The sequence below is a fragment of the Diceros bicornis genome, unplaced genomic scaffold (assembly GCF_020826845.1).
Source record: "Diceros bicornis minor isolate mBicDic1 unplaced genomic scaffold, mDicBic1.mat.cur scaffold_54_ctg1, whole genome shotgun sequence".
Lineage (NCBI taxonomy): Eukaryota > Metazoa > Chordata > Mammalia > Perissodactyla > Rhinocerotidae > Diceros > Diceros bicornis.
In genome coordinates this window covers 740,022-756,113 of record NW_026691418.1, presented here as the reverse complement: position 1 = coordinate 756,113, position 16,092 = coordinate 740,022, and the positions used below count along the sequence as shown (strand labels likewise).

General features: G+C 44.5%; 1 long non-coding RNA gene across 1 annotated transcript; it reads right to left on the bottom strand.

Moving 5' to 3' along the window:
• Positions 1 to 5,048: 5,048 nt before the first annotated feature.
• LOC131403082 (uncharacterized) lies at positions 5,049 to 7,993 on the bottom strand. The gene is made up of 4 exons (XR_009219206.1): positions 7,960 to 7,993; positions 5,777 to 5,884; positions 5,438 to 5,473; positions 5,049 to 5,073 (listed from the first exon to the last, which is right to left on the bottom strand). It is a non-coding gene; the product is annotated as an uncharacterized LOC131403082 (long non-coding RNA).
• Between the last annotated feature and the right edge of the window lie 8,099 nt (positions 7,994 to 16,092).

The window sequence follows — 16,092 nt, the reverse complement described above, 5'->3', positions numbered from 1 at the left end:
AATTTGTAAAATCCCACTCAAAAGTGTTCTTCCATGCCTGGAAACACATCATTCCCTTCTACTTGATCTATTTGCTTAATATTCATTTTCTAGGATTAACCTACAATGTAATATCCTGCAGGAAGTCTTCTCTGAATACCGCCTCCAAGTATGAGTTTGTTCACATCAAATAATTGATAAGTTTCAATTCTCTATTCTTGTTATTGCCAGCTACAACATAAACTCCAAGAGGGGAGGACACACAGCAGACAGTGGGCATGGGGGGAGGGGTGCAGGTCCCCCTACTTGTACCTCTATCCAGACAAACTCTTAGAGGTGTGCTGCCTGATATGGAGCAGCAACAAGTCTCTTTTTGAATTAAAATTAATTTTAGTTAAATAAAATAAAAAATCTAGTACCTCAGTAACATTAATTATCAGTAACAATAAAGACCAGTCACAATACCATCCTTCGAGTACTCAACAGCCACATGTGGCTATGAACTGGAGAGCACAGATATAGAACACTTCCACCACTGCAGAAAGTTTTAGTGCATTGGTGCTCATCTAGAGCGGGACTTGGCAAACTATAGCCTGTGGATCAGAAAGCACATGACACCCAAACCTGTAAGTCTGCTTCACACACTGTTGGAGGCCCTCACTGACCATCTGGCCCAGTGGCTTTCAGTGCAGAGATAAGGAAACAGAAGTCCAGAGAGGGGAGGTGACTAGCTTGAGGTCACAGAGCTGTCTAGGAGAAGGTGACGGCCTTCTATATTACACTGGTGTCCTTTTCTCTCTCTCTATGGTGGGTAAAGACTGGGGGACTATGCCACCTCCTGCCAGCCTGAGAAAGTTCAGTGCTCTCTCAGCCCCAGGCATCCAGAGTCCCCAGAAAGGCCTCACTTCCTTTCCCAATGACCAGGGACCCTTACCATCCCCAAGGACACTCTTCCTATCTGGGGTCAAGTTCTGCAGTTGGGTACATTCTGGGTCAGCCACAGGAATTCCTCCTAGATGACAACTGTGTCCAGTCTCTGTGCCAAGGCGGCAAGGTACACAGGGAGTCCACTCCAATGTGGTTACTGTGGGGGACAGACCTGGAAGGGCACATGGGATGAACAAGGGTGTCTAGAATTCTACCCTGATTCTAGATTCCTTGCTTCTGTGTCCTGTCCAAGATAACTTGCTGCAATAATGTAAACATTTGTCTGCACTACTAAATACACTCATTATTAGCCCCATGTTCTTATCAAGCACTTAAAATGTGGCTAGTGTGTGTGAGTGAGGAACTGAATTGTGCACGTAATTTCATTTTAAGTAATTAATTTATAAATAAATAACCACAGGGAGAACATTTTTGAAACTTTTGAGAAAGAACTTCTGCAAATGCATAAAAACAATGAGAACAATGGTAAAAATGGTCAAAATCAACTTTTCAGAAGTCTAGAAATTAATCAACTGCTTGTAGGAATCTGAGTAGGGTTTAGTGAAGAAACATGGTCGAATCTTGATAACAGGAGAAAACTTTGCGGCATTATAACTTGCACTATTCCCATCCTGCTCACACAATATCCTCCATAACTTTGAAAACCATCAGTCTCAGAACCATGGTAGCTGAGACAACCAGCAGCCAAGCAGCCATAATGGGTTTGGAGCTCTGAAAAGACCCATCCCCATCCAACTGTCACTAGCTGACCTTCCTGGCAGTTTCCCGAAAAAGCCCCATGTTCAGGGCTTGACGTTACTTGACTCAGAGCTTGCCCAGGGAGGAAAGTCTGTCCCCAGAGCACTTGCTAAAAATATTCAGGGCTAATTGTTTTCTATTATGGTTGACTGAGGGAGTGATATCAGCTGAGGCAGGCAAGAGGTGAGCCAAAAACTTAGAAGAAAAATTGGGGGAATGAGATGTCCACAGGGGCCTTTGAAAAGCTCCAGTGTATTTGCGGGCATCTAGAAGGCCACAAGGGCTCAGGGCTGTGGCACGCCCAGGACAGACTTGAGAACATCTTAATCTCTCACCTCTAGTTGAAGGGTTGGCTTAATATCTGAAAACTTGACTATGTAATACACCATATTAATAGAATAAGGGCCAATACCACGCAATCTCGACCACATATACAGAAAAGAATTTCACAAAATACAACGCCCTTAATGTCTAAAAAAGAAAACACTCAACAAATTAGGAATAGAAAAAAACTTTCTCAACCTATAAACAGCATCGATGAAAAATCCACGGCTAACACCATATTCAATGGTGAAAGACTGAAAATTTCCCCCTAAGACCAGAGACAAGACAATGATGTCTTCCCATATCTCGTATGTTAATCACAGGTACTAGAGTTTCTAATGATGGCAATTAGGCAAAAAAAAATGAATAAAAGAAACCCAGATTGGAAGGGAAGAGGTCAAACTATTTGTTTTGCAGTGGAGAAGATATTGTATACAGAAAAACCTAAAAAATACACTCCTCTCCACACACAATATGTGAATCGTATCCTAATAAGTGTATAAAAAATTTAAATTGCCCCATGTGGTTAGCGGCTCCACTATTGGAGAGCACATTTAGACTGCTGATATTTGTTGAAAGTCTCCAGAAGAGGAGGAGGAGCAGGATGCTGGAGGTTGGTGGCACCAAATGTTAATGCTTTTCTCATCCCCCGAAAACCTATGGAAGGGGATGTTAGGATTAGCTGACAGGGATGTGGGGCAGAATGGGCACTATGTAAGTGACTTCCAGATCAATGATGTGTCACGGGAGCTCAGAGTCATCAGCCACCAGCTCAGCCAATGCTTCCAATCTCCTCAACCTACATCAAGTCGGTGACCAGGCAGGAGTGGAATATGTCTCAAAGCTGGCTGCCTCTGTAGAGCTTGGTGACCTAGAACAAACGAGAGGGAGAGTGGATGAAATGGAGTTCTCCTGGGCATGCAGGGGGCCACTGAAGCCAGTGAAACATCACAGACCTTTGGGCAAGGGAGGCCTGAATTCAAATCCTGGCTCTGCCCCTAACACACTGTGTGACCTTAGGCACAATACTCCCCTTTCTGAGCTTCAGTTTACCCATGTGAGAAATGGGCAAGGCAGCTAGGACATCACCTCTGGAAACTGAGATAACCCAGACATGCAGGGAAAGTGAAGGGTTGAAACAATCACATAACAGATATATGTCAGATGGAGGAATGACGGTGCCCTCAGGGCAAGGAGAGACGGGAGAGGGAGACCACACCTGGTCCTGGGTGTCTCTCAGCAGGGTGGTGTACTCCAAGGATGTCGGCTCTGAGTTGCTGAGGTTCCAGCTGAAGATGCGGAAATGTAGCTGGTGCTCTCGCTTGATGGATAAACTCTGGGCTGCAAAGCCTGGAGCCACCGAGAGGAAGAGCAGACAGGTGTAGACACCAGCTCCCAGCACAGAGGCAGGGTGGCCCACGGGGTCAGGGTGGTGGGTGCAGACAGCGTCCACACAGGTGGCTGCCCCATCCTTCTCAGGCCTGGGGAGAGAGGGATGTGGGGACTCTAGAGAGAGGTCCTGAAACCTCTGGGGGTGGGGGCCAGAACAGGAAGGAGGAAATGGGAGGACAGTGGGGACACAAAGAGGGGTGGTCACAAAAGTGGTCATTAGGGGCAAATGCTGAGGGGAGGGTCTCACCTGAGGGAGACCAGTCTGCAACTTGAGTAGAAGGGGCCCAGGCTGCTCTTCTTGAACAATAATCCAGCTGGGGAGGAAGGAGGAGGAGGAGGAGAAGGAGGGACAGGGGTAGGGGGAGGGGCTGGGTGGGATTTAACCCACCAGGAGCTGCTGGGACCAGGGTCTCACCAGGCTCTGCAAGACCCTCTCAGTGAAGTTGAACGTGGCCTAACCGTTGCTCATGTCTGATGAATACCGGAGGGTGGAGATGGTGACGTTGACTTTGAGGGTCTTCAGGTTGTGCCCCAAAGCTGCAAGACGAGAGGGAGAGTGATGGCCATCTCTGAAAGCCGGCCTGAGACCAGATAAGAGTCCTGCACTCATTATAATCTGTCATCTTCTGTCCCAGTGGCACCACCACCCACCCGTGTGGTCACGCAAGTCAGAACCAGCATATCTGCTCAGCTCCTCCTCCCTCCCAGTAACACCCATTCACCTTGCACACTGGTCCTTACATATACTCCCTCTCTCCATCCCTGTCCTAGCTCAGGTCTTAACTTCCTTCACCCGGACCAACACCCCAGCAGGCTCACTGGATGCTCTGTCTAAAGGATGTTCTACATGGACTACTAGAAGAATCTTTCTGAAATGAATACTTCACTAGGGCCACCACTGCTCTAGTACAACCCATGGCTCCCTATGGCCTTCAGTGTTTAGTTCAACCTTTTTGACCTGGCACTCAAGGATTTACTCAATCTGGCTCCTGCTGACCTTTCAGTCTCATTTTATCCATCTATTGCGGGTTAAACATTATGCTTCATGCAACCCAAATTCGTTTCAATTCTCCCCATACGACACGTTGTTTCTGGTCGGAGCCTTTGCTCATGGAATCCTCTCTGCCAGGAAAACCCTTCATACTCTATTTGCCAGGGTCCCTCCTACTCATTCTTAAAGACTTCATTCTGGTGAAATTTTCTCTAGCAAGCTCCTCCCCTGCAAATTATGACAGGTGCCTCTCCCCGAAATTTCCCACATTGTATTATAATGGTGTGTTAATTTCACAAGACTAGGGGCTCTCTGAGGGCTGGCCTTAGACTGAATCGTTGGTATAATCTTTGTGATCAGCATGATTACCCTAAAACCAGAAAATCACACCCTGGCTTCCCAGCCCCTGGATCACACCTGGCTCATGGGGAGTGGGGCCAGAGAGCTTCTCCTGGGAAGGAAAAGGGACCCCCAGTTACCTGTGGTGGCTTCTGGTGGCACAGGTGATGATCAAGTATGCAGGGATGTGTTGGCCGGCTCGGGAGCTGTGGATAAGTCTGTCATCAAGGAGGGACAGAGTGGGAGGAGCCCCGAGGCTCACACGGGCTCCAGCACTGGCTGTCTCAGGACCACCATTCACAGGTGAAGCATAAATTAGAGTGACGTGATGGGTGACTGTGTGAGTAGAGGGATGAGCAAGCCTGTGGATGAGAGGAGCCCGAGAGAGAGATAAGTGAACAAGAGTGACTGAACTCGGAGGAGAGACAGATAGGCAGAAAAATGGGCAGATAGATGGGATACCTGGAAAAGGAGACCCAAGGGCGGGGCTTTAGGAGAATTAAAGTGAAAACCATGTGGGGTCAGAATGTGGTGGAGAACATGTCTGTGTCTAAGGCTTTCTCACACTGGGCTGGGACTCTCCACTAGAACACGGGAGGGAGAGAAGGGATGAATTAGGGCCCTTCCAGGTCCTTCCCTCACCAGGGACAGCAGGTGAAGGAGAACAAGTGCTCCCAAACCCCAAATGCAGACGGGACACAGGAGATTAAGGCAAGGAATACTCACTGGTGGTAGTCGACGCCACGTCTCCATAGGTGTAACCTGTGGAGAGAAGGCGAGAGGAGCTGACCAAGAGTTGGGGTGAACATAAAACATTAAGGGAGAGGAATGATGTAGGGACCTTTGTGGGAAAAACAGAAGGGAAAGCAGAGGGGACGAGTGGAGGGGTGTTCAGGGGGAAGGCAATGGGATGGAAGGTGGCTGGACCCAGTGATCACACAGTGATGAGAAGACTGAACCCAGACCAGGAGGATAGAGAGATGGATCATAGCTCACTTTAGAGCAATGGAGGGAACACAGAACTCAGACTGGGACAGACAGCGTGGCTGTAGCACAGCCCCTCACCACTGACGTAGAGGCTGTCCCAGTCCAGGGTGAAGGAGCCCAGGTGGGTGACGTGCTGAGTCTCATGGCTCAGCTCCCTGTAGAGTCACTCTCTGTCCAGCCCGGGACCTGCGAGGGTCAGAATGGAAGGTGCAGATGATGTCCACGCCAGCGGCTACCCCACCCTTCTCAAGCCTGGGGGAGGAAGATCATGGGGCTGTGCAATACTGAGCAGGGGTCATTCTGGGTGTAGAAAGCGAGAGAGGGGAAGGGAGGAAGGTGATGGAAATGCTCAAGGGGCTGCTCTGATGCCTGCAGGGGTTCTCCTAGGTGTCTCCCGTGTGAGACAACCCCCTCACAAGTAAGGCCTGACTTTTTTAGGATGTGGAGGGGGGGCCTGTGAGTGGCAAAGAGGGGTGAAAAAACAGAACTGGGTGAGGGGGCACCTGCAGGTCTGCACAGACAACAGCGAGAACAGTCAGTGCCCTGTATCATCTGACACATGCAGGCAAGAAAGTACCGTTATGTTCTCTCGGTTCTACACTCCATGGTCTTTTCTTCCTACTTCTTTCCTACTCCACAGCCATCACTCAGGCCTAGGGAACAATCATCTTATTCCTAATCTTATTCCCAGCACCTCCTATCTTGCCTATTAAGTCTTCATTCTTAACCATGAAGTCCATTTTAACCCACATGCTTTGACCAAACGCTAATCACAGCATCCTTCTACTCGCATCTCTCCAGAGTGTTCCCACTGGTCTTAGAACAGAGTCCCATGTCACCACTGATCTGGTCCTGCCTGTCCCCCCTCACCAGTGTGGCTCACACCCCTCCCCCTGTGTTGACTTGGCTCAGCCATCCTTCTTCTCAGTTCATGGACACACCAGGCTCTCTGCTTCAGGGGTGTCCTCATGCGGGTCCCTCTGCCTGAAACGCTCTCTTGAACACACTCCCACACCCTCACTCCAGTATAACCCTCCTACCAGCTAAATCCAGTCCCAACTCTAGCTCTCAAGCTAAATATCAGTCCTTCTCAAGAGGGCTTCTCTGCCCCCTCATGTTGATTCCCCTTGTGACAAACTCCCACATCACTCTCATCATTAACTTTTCAAAATCTAAATTCCCAAATACAATGTAAATTCCATGGAGGTTGGACAAGGTCTCTCTGGTTCTCCAGGTCCCCATGCATGTGTCCCAGGGCCTGGCTCATGAGATGAGGAACCATCCCCGTTTGTCTAGGACTGCCCTTGTTTGAACACTAAACGTCCTGTGTCCTGGAAAACGCCACTGTCCTGAATAAATGAGGATGGTTGGTCACCATTAATTATACACTCAAAGACTATCTATTGCATGACAAGCACACATTCCCCTCAAGAACATCACAGGAAAGCTATAATGAAAAAGGCACACACACATACACACACAATTAGTAGAGGCCAACAACTAAATACAAAATTACTTAACAAGATTCTCTGCAACGTGAATCACCAGACCGTTATTTCAGAAAAGTTTCAAGAAACAAAGTTAATTCCCTTTAGATGACAAGGTGGAGAGGACAGTCTTTTTGGAGACTAGCGCCCTTCCCTTCAATCTACAGTGTTGCTTAGTACTCCTCCAAATGATTTGAAATGTCATAAAGAAAAAAATGCTCAAAATGAATCTGGCTACTGGCAAATTCAATTTTAAATTTGTTATTAATACAAAGAAGTTCCAATCACCTTTTTCCCTGAATGCTCCTTTATTTCAAATTTATGTGGAGGATTTATAGGACTTTAGAAATCAAATTGAATGGGTATAAGGAATGTTGCTGAGTATCCCTGCTAATATTTCATGGGATGTCTTCTAATACTACATACACATGCAAAACATTTCTGTATTTATATTATACATAAATCCTGACTTTTGAGTATTATGCAATACAAGTAAATCTATATTTTCTACTATAATACACATTTGCAGTTATTTAGGTTTGTTTCATGTGTTTTTATTTGCATATAACTGTACTTACTGAAATATTTACCACACAGAACCACACACCGCTTACCATTTTTCCATCCATTAAATATCAATAATTTTTCTCAAGACACCTTCACTGTCAGTGACTCCAGGTGGTGACAACCCGAGCCCAGGAAAGCTCACTAGCAGGTCTTCTGTACAGCGGAGGCTGCCGGAACCTGTTGGTACCAGGTCCACAGGGTAGTCACCTGGTCACACAGAAATCCATGGATCAGCGAGGACAGGTGGACGCTGAGCCTGGTTTCACCTCAAACTTGAGCTCCACGGATGCTTTTCGTGTCTGAGGGGGGATAAAAAGCACAAACAAGCTTTTGAGGCCTTTTATAGGGTGTTGGATGGAAAGGCCAACCCCATTCACTTTTCTATTTTTGTATTTACTGATTTAACTGTAACTGTTGGCTGTGGCTGGATTTTCCCGATTCCTATCCAGCCACCTGCTGCTCCCCGAGATGGGAGAAAGCATCTTCGTGCTGTGTGCACTTGAGTCGCTCAACTCACTTGGCTGGACAGAGACTTTTTGGTGACTCTGGACCCTTTAAACAAGCTTGTTATTTAGGGACCCTGTAAGTGACTCGTTGACTTGTCAACAATTTCCACAGTTCATTCATGGCTCGGGAGATTTTCAGGCTTTGGAGCAGGTTTCCCAACCTTGACACAACTGACATTTGGGGCTGGATAATTATCTGTCAGGCCATCCTGGGCCCTGGAGGATGCTGAGCAGCATCCCTGCCTCCTCCCCTAAATGCCAGGAGCGCCCCATTTGTAACGACCCAAACATCTCCTCCAGAAGCGGCTAAAGCCCCCTGGGGACAAAATCACACGGAGGACGGTGACGGGGACTCAGAGGAGGTGACGGCGGCGCCCGGAGCCAGGAGGAACAGCAGCCTCGGGGGCCCTGAGCAAACAGCCAGGGGGAAACGGGGCTGCTGGGGGATGGAGAGACGCCGAGCCCTGACGGGGCTGCCCACGGCCCAGGCCCCCCCCTGGACCGCGACTGGAGCCGGGACAGCCCGCCGCTCACCGAGCCCCGCCTCTGAGGTCGAACGTCCACGGGAATTCCGTCCACACCGAGAAGACGGAACACACCGCAGAGAACGCCCGCTCCATCCATGGCGCCGCCCGCGCTTCCTGTTCCGGTCTCGGGCGGGCGTTCGTGGAGGACAAACGTTTGGGGGCTGCGGGTTGAGGCGGCGGGCGGGGCGAGGCCACGCACCTCAGTCTCGGGGGAGGTGTCTAGTTTCTAGAGTGAGTGAGAAGCTGGAAAGCGGGCTGGATCAGCATTAGGGACAGGGACAAAATCTAGGGGCAGAGCAGTGTGCGGGAACCAGTTCTAGGGGCGGGCTGTGGGCGGGGAAAAGGCTGTGAGTGACAGCAGGCCGGGAAGGCAGTTCTATGGGCGGGAATAAGGGTGCAGGCAGGGCAATGAGCCTGGACCAGGCTGTGGGCGGGGGCAGGCACGAACGTTGTGGGCTGAGACCAGTTCCAGGGGCGGGAAGAGGCGGGGGTGTGGCTGGAATAATTAAGGCAGACTTCACAGGGGGAGGAAGTCAGCTACAGGGGCGTGGCTGGAGGCGAGGCTTTCCGTGGACCCCTACACTGTACAGGTAGCTGGATGTTGAACAGCTGTTCTTCATTCCTTTCCCCACCTTGACACAGCCTCATAGAATGATGTGCCCATATTTAGAATTCTACATTTTTTGTGCGTTTGCTGTTCTTAATTTCGTTAAAAAATTTGATCATATATTCACATTTCTCTACAACTTGCTGTCCCAAGCCGGTGGATAAGGATATAACGCTATTTTAATTTTAAAAATCTGGGGGGAGGGAGGCCTACGTCGTAGGTGCACGTATAAGAAAACTTCAAATATTCTCACTCTACCACTGTCTCCTGGTACTTTTGCACAGAGATAAACATCCTTTCCTCCTCTATCCTTCCAGACATACTGTGTATATGTGGGACTGTGTATATGTTCAAGCCCAAGAGGGATTTCCCCAAGCAAAACCTGAAGCCCATGAATTGTCTCATGCATCAGAAGTTAATGAGAAGAGATTTGATTTTCTGGTGGAAGGAGATGAACCAGTGATGAATCCATAGGAAGACAACAAAGAAACAAGAGAATTTTACCATTTAAAAAGTCAAAGGAAGGGGCCGGCCCGGTGGCGCAAGCGGTTGGGTGCGCGCGCTCCGCTGCGGCGGCCCGGGGTTCGCTGGTTCGGATCCCGGGCGCGCACCGAAGTACTGCTTGGTAAGCCATGCTGTGGCGGCGTCCCATATAAAGTGGAGGAAGATGGGCACCGATGTTAGCCCAGGGCCGTCTTCCTCAGCAAAAAAAGAGGAGGATTGGCGGATGTTAGCTCAGGGCTGATCTCCTCACAAAAAAAAAAAAAAAAAGTCAAAGGAAAATGAGAAAGAAAATGTATTCATACTATCTGACGTAGCACATTTCTGGATAAGATTCGTATGCTATAAAATGGTAAACACTGATGTCATAAAACAGTAGACATTGAATTTTGATTTATCTTAATTCATTAAATAGTTATATTGGGCAAGGGGAATTATGTTTTTAACCTATGTAAGAACACTTTGTGCTGATTTTTTTCAGAGAAGAAATAAACTATAAATAGTCAAAAGCTGAAAAATGAAAAAGCTGTATGAGTAGCTAATTTAGAAATATAGATTTTCAAGCAGAAAATTAAAGAAGTTGTTTTTGGAACCCGAGACAAGAGTGGGGAAAGTAGCTTTTCATTATAAGCCTTGGAGTATTATTTGAGAGATGTGCGTATACATACACACACACACACACACACGGAAGCCTCAATTTGTATTCCAAAGGGATCATCTAACTCTACAAAGAATTTGTAAAAAGGATTCACTTTACAAGAGTAGAACGTATTTTGAAAACTACAGACTTCAAGCATTAAAAAAGCTGTCATCATCCCGGTGGAAAAATGAATCGGGCATCACTTTCCAACCCACGTGTTGATAAGCATTTTACATACATTACTCTTGAGTATTTTCACAGCAACCCATAAGGAAGATGGTATTATCTATCTCCATTTTGCAGATGAGGAAATTGGTGACAGCATATTGCTAAAATTTTCATATAAGTTCTCAATAGATATTGTTTTATGTTAAAATTGTTTATTGAATTTTCTTTTCATTAATAAAATGATATGTGTCACTCTTACAAATAAGCAAAGGCTGTGTAAAAACAATTTAGCAAAACTACAGTTTTCTTTTGATATAATTAAATATAACAATCATTTTATTATTTTTCTGCTGTCTGCCTCACATCTACGAAGATGCTTCCTATCCCAAAGGCTTACTAGAAAACTCTACTAAAAATCAAGAATCAGGGAAAACCCATATTATATAAGGTTCCTGAATACATACCAAAAAAACCATTATAACAATGTTTTGTACAAAAATCTTAGATCATTCATGAACTGATAACGACACAAATCATGATTAGGTAAGGTATTTCTGTAGAATGACAAATATTTAAACTTTAGACATTTAGAAAGGTAATTCATTACAGTAACTAATGTGTATAAGAATTTTTTCAAACTCACTAAGTGCCAGGAAATCATTTGACAAAATGCACTGCAATATTATTCACAATAACCAAGAGATGGAAACTGCCTAATTGTGCACCCATGGGTGAAAGGATGAAGAAAATCTGGGGCATCTATACAATGGAATATTATTCAGCCTTAAAAAGGAAGGAAATCCTGTATTCAGAATTGCTTGCCTGGATCATTTCAGTAGCCATGTGCTTTCTTCCTTAGTCCCTTCTGATACATTCACCAACCAGGAACCAAGGTGATCCTTTTACAATGTAAGCGCCACAACCTCTAATGGATCCCTAAAATAGATTTTGGAGGTAAACTGCCGGGTACTAGCTGTGTGATCTTGGTCAATTATATAACCTCTAATGTTCCTCAACCATACAATAGTGGTTAATAGTATTGTCTCCATGGCATTGTTGTGAGGATTAAATGAATGAATACATGTCAGATGCCTAGAAAGTTCCTGGCACATGATAAGGCATCATGAAAAATTTCACTGTAATTATAACCAAATTAAATATTGTGATGGCCTATTAATTAAGTTGAACCATATGAAATTTCTAATATTCAACCATTTTGACCCATTATTATTGTTGAATAAATGATAAAAGTCTAGGCAGGTTTGTTAGAGTCAAAAAGGATTGGATAAGTGAAAATATTATTAGAAAAAATGAGCTGAAATAGATTGCTTTGCAATTTACAAAGCAGTTTCTCATACTTTGTTTCATTTAATCTCTATAGAATGCTTTTCAGGGTATTATTACCACTGTCTCTGAAGGAGTAACTGACTTTCCCCAAATCACACCACATTAAAAACACAATTAGAGTGGAAACATCATTTCAAGTATAAATCCCATATGATATGTTTTTTCCCCTTCATAATATCATTGGTCCTCTCAAGAAAGTGATGAAATAATGCTGATTCATAGGAACTTAGTCTTAAAGAGACATACTGTCAGATGATAAACACTATGTCTTTGAAACAGGGGTGTTGTGAGAAGAAACTTGGGACCCATGCTTTCTGGGTTTTCAAGTCCATGATTAGACTTCTGGTAAACAGTCAAAGAAGGGAAAGGGTGAATAATAGTCCAGAATGAAAAAAGTTTGATGTATATGTAACTTTATTGATCACCTCCAGATTCTCTTTTTGTTTATGGTCTGTGTCACCCTACTAGAATATAAATGCTCTTAGGGTAGATCACTGTTATCGTGCAGCAAGTGAAAGGCACTGAGTAAATATTTATTAAAAGAATGAAAGTGGCCTTGAATACATCTGCTCTTTACTCACCAGAGAACAGCCCCATAGCAGGCAAATGGCATCATTAACAAAATTTTAAAAATCATATCCTTATTAGCTCATAACCATGGATACAAGGCTCCCATTTATTTCATACTTTCTAAGTACTTAAGCATTCTGGTGTATTAGGGAGTGTTTCCACAGCCTTGCTGTAACATAAAGCAAGACTTTTTGGCCCATTGATTGCTGTTTCCAGCAGGGCCCATCTCTATACTTACCTCTAAACAATTAACTATTGATTTGTTATCCCAATGAACAGCGATTTAGTATGGAACCTGTTTTATCAGTGTCATGCGAAAGTAGACATTTGATATGTCTTTAAGGGGTGATATGGATAATAATGTTGATGCAGAAGAAGACAACTAAAAGTTCTCTCTGGTCTTTGTCAAGTGCATCTTGGTGAAGGGTATCTTGGAGTCACTGGATTTCAGAACTCAAAAAGACTCGTCCAACTCTTCATGTTACAGGTGAAGAAAATGAGTTCTAAAGAGGTTGAGAGATTTGACCAAGACTAATTCCTGGGAATAGAGAAAGATCCTCTGATTCTCAGTTGGCCACATTGTCATCAGATCTCCAGTTCCAAACAGCCAAGAGAAGCAAGTCTGTTGATTTCCAGGCAGAAATGATTCCCCTTCACGTTTTTACTTTTTCTCCCTTAGATGCCTGCTCTGCCCTAACACGGAATTTATCTGATGTTTACGCTAAACTTAAGAAGAGGAAAATGCTCCTGGAAAAACTTGTGAATCAGTGTGGCATTGGAGAGCACAGTCATGAGAAAATGAGAATCAAAAGAATAAGAGGTAAATAATATTAGAGAAGAAGAGAAAATCTATTATTTTAGTGGAACATAACATAAAATTTAGAACTGGTAAATAAGTACAGTAATGTATAAGGAAGCTAGATTCCTATATGAAACATCGAAAATACTGTTACATGAGCAAGAATTAGTTTAAACATGTAAACAATTATTCCATTCCTAAGAGCAATGAATTATTTAAGGTAAGTAGTTAAAATAACTGGAACTACACATTAGTTATATGAAGAAGATTATAAAGAGATACAAAGTGTGTAAAAGCTCTGATTAAATGGAGAGATATACTATACTTGTGATTGAAAACAGTGATTCAAAGATATCAATTTTCCAAACATTATTCAGATTCCATGTGCTTCAAATCAACTTTTAAAATGATGTAGTGTTTGTTTTATAGACTAAAAGATATCCATTTGTAAAATAAAACAATGGACCATCAACTAACATTATTCATAAGTAAATCATTCCAAATGGATTATAGGGCTAAAATTAAAAGTAAAAATCCCCCGTGTATAACAGTGGTGGATGACAATATAGAAGAATATCCATAATTTTAAAATTAGTGAAGATATTCTTAATATATATGCTTAAAGATGTCTGGTTGAAAAGTGGAAGGAGAAAAAGTAAAATGGAACGTGATATGGTCTCTGATTTTCTTTCAGAGACTTAATCTAGAGAAAAATATTCTAGTCTACGATATTGGATAAAGAAATAGAAATCTGTGATAATTACACAAATAATGAGGGAACATATATAAATGGTAGCATAATGTATCAGTTAGCTTCTGCTGTATAACAAACCAACATAAAATTTGGTGGCTTCAAATAAGAATAGTTTATTTTTTCTCAAGATTTTGTGGGCTAACTGGGCAGTTATTTTGATCTGGACCTATTGGTGGCTCAGCTGGGATTGGCTGGTCTAGGACGGCCTTACTAACATATCTGATTGTTGACTTGAAGTCACCTGGAGTAATGGAGATGTGCAGTCTATCTAGACTCATTCACATATTGATGGCCTCAGGCATCCCAAGGGCAGCCAGAGAAGGACAAGTACAAACAATGAGCAAGTGGTTTTCATGCCTTTGCTTATGTCATTTGTTAATGTCTCATTGGCCAAAGCAAGTTACAAGGCCAAGTCTACCCAGAGTCAACGTGGGATGCTACGACCAAACAGACAGTGGGAGAAGACTAATGTGTCGCCATTTTCGCAATCTTTCACACATAATTTTAGAGGAGAATTAGTATGAATGCTTTTGTATTTGTTCATTTGAATGCCCGAGGAAAATTGTACAAAGCCAAAACAAACATAAAGCAAAAAATTAAGTGGAGATGTAAGGTAAGTTTAGATGGTACTTAAAGTGGATCTGCAAAAATGTGGTAGTTTATTTTTCAAGTGTATGCAAGTTCTTGTGACCTATGAAAATAACTTACATTTCAATTATTTTCTCGCTGAATGTGTTTTATTCGTTAACACATTTGATGTGTTTCTCTCTGGCATTAGGAAAATAACGTAGCACTTGGGAGCAAAGTAGCAGCATAATAGCCCCACACTGGAGGCCAAGATGGAGCAGACATCCACGGCCACCATGACCTTGCCCTTGGTGCTGTGGTAGATGGGGAGGAAGGTGACCCAGACACTGCAGAACACCAGCATGCTGAACGTCAGGATCTTGGCTTCATTAAAGGTGTCAGGCAGGTTCCGGGCCAGGAAAGCCACAGTGAAGCTGCCCAGGGCCAAGGAGCCCAGGTATCCCAGGACACAGTAGAAAGCAGTGACCTAGCCCTTGTTGCACACGACGAAGATGTGGCGGTGTTCAGAGTGTGCATCTGTGTCAATGAAGGGAGGAGAGGTTCCCAGCCAGATTCCACAGAGACTCAGCTGGATAAAGGAGCAGATGGGAATGATGAAGTTAGGTTCCTCTGACACCAACCACTGCCTCATCCTTCTCCCTGGTGCAGTGAACTTGAAGGCCACAGCCACAGTCATAGTTTTGGCCAAGACATTGGAAACAGCCACAGTAAATACAACTCCAAATGTGATTTGATGAAGACTGCAGGTGGCTGTCTTGGAACGACCAATGAAGAGTAAGGAGCAGAGGAAGCAGAGGGTGAGGGAGATGAGCAGGATGTAGCTGAGAGTCCGATTATTGGCCTTGACTATGGGAGTGTCTTGGTGCTTCAGAAAGACTCCCAGCACCACAGCTGTGAGGACAGAAAAGTACAGAGCTGCGCAGGCCAGGGCCATCCCTAAGGGGTCCTCATAAGCCAGAAAGGTCACAACTTTTTTGAGGCAGCAATCACACCCTCTGTTGGCATACTGATGATCTGCACACTTCACACACTGATCCATGTCTGGGGAGAGATGCAAAGTGTCCTCAGCCCAGGTTCAGTCATTCTCTCTCATTTGCATGCCCCCAAAGAAGGCATTGAGTAAGTTTAGCCAATTGTCTTCCTTTGTTGCTCCAGGCACCAAATAACAGAATGCTCTGCAGAGAACCATTCCTAGTTAATACTGCCCATCTTCTTTCTGGTTAAGTAAACAAAGCTATTATCCTTCTCAGTATTTATCTTGCATATTCATGAAAGCACTTTTTTCTCAGCAGAAAACCAAATGTCCTCCCTGTTGTTCTTAGCTATACCCCTG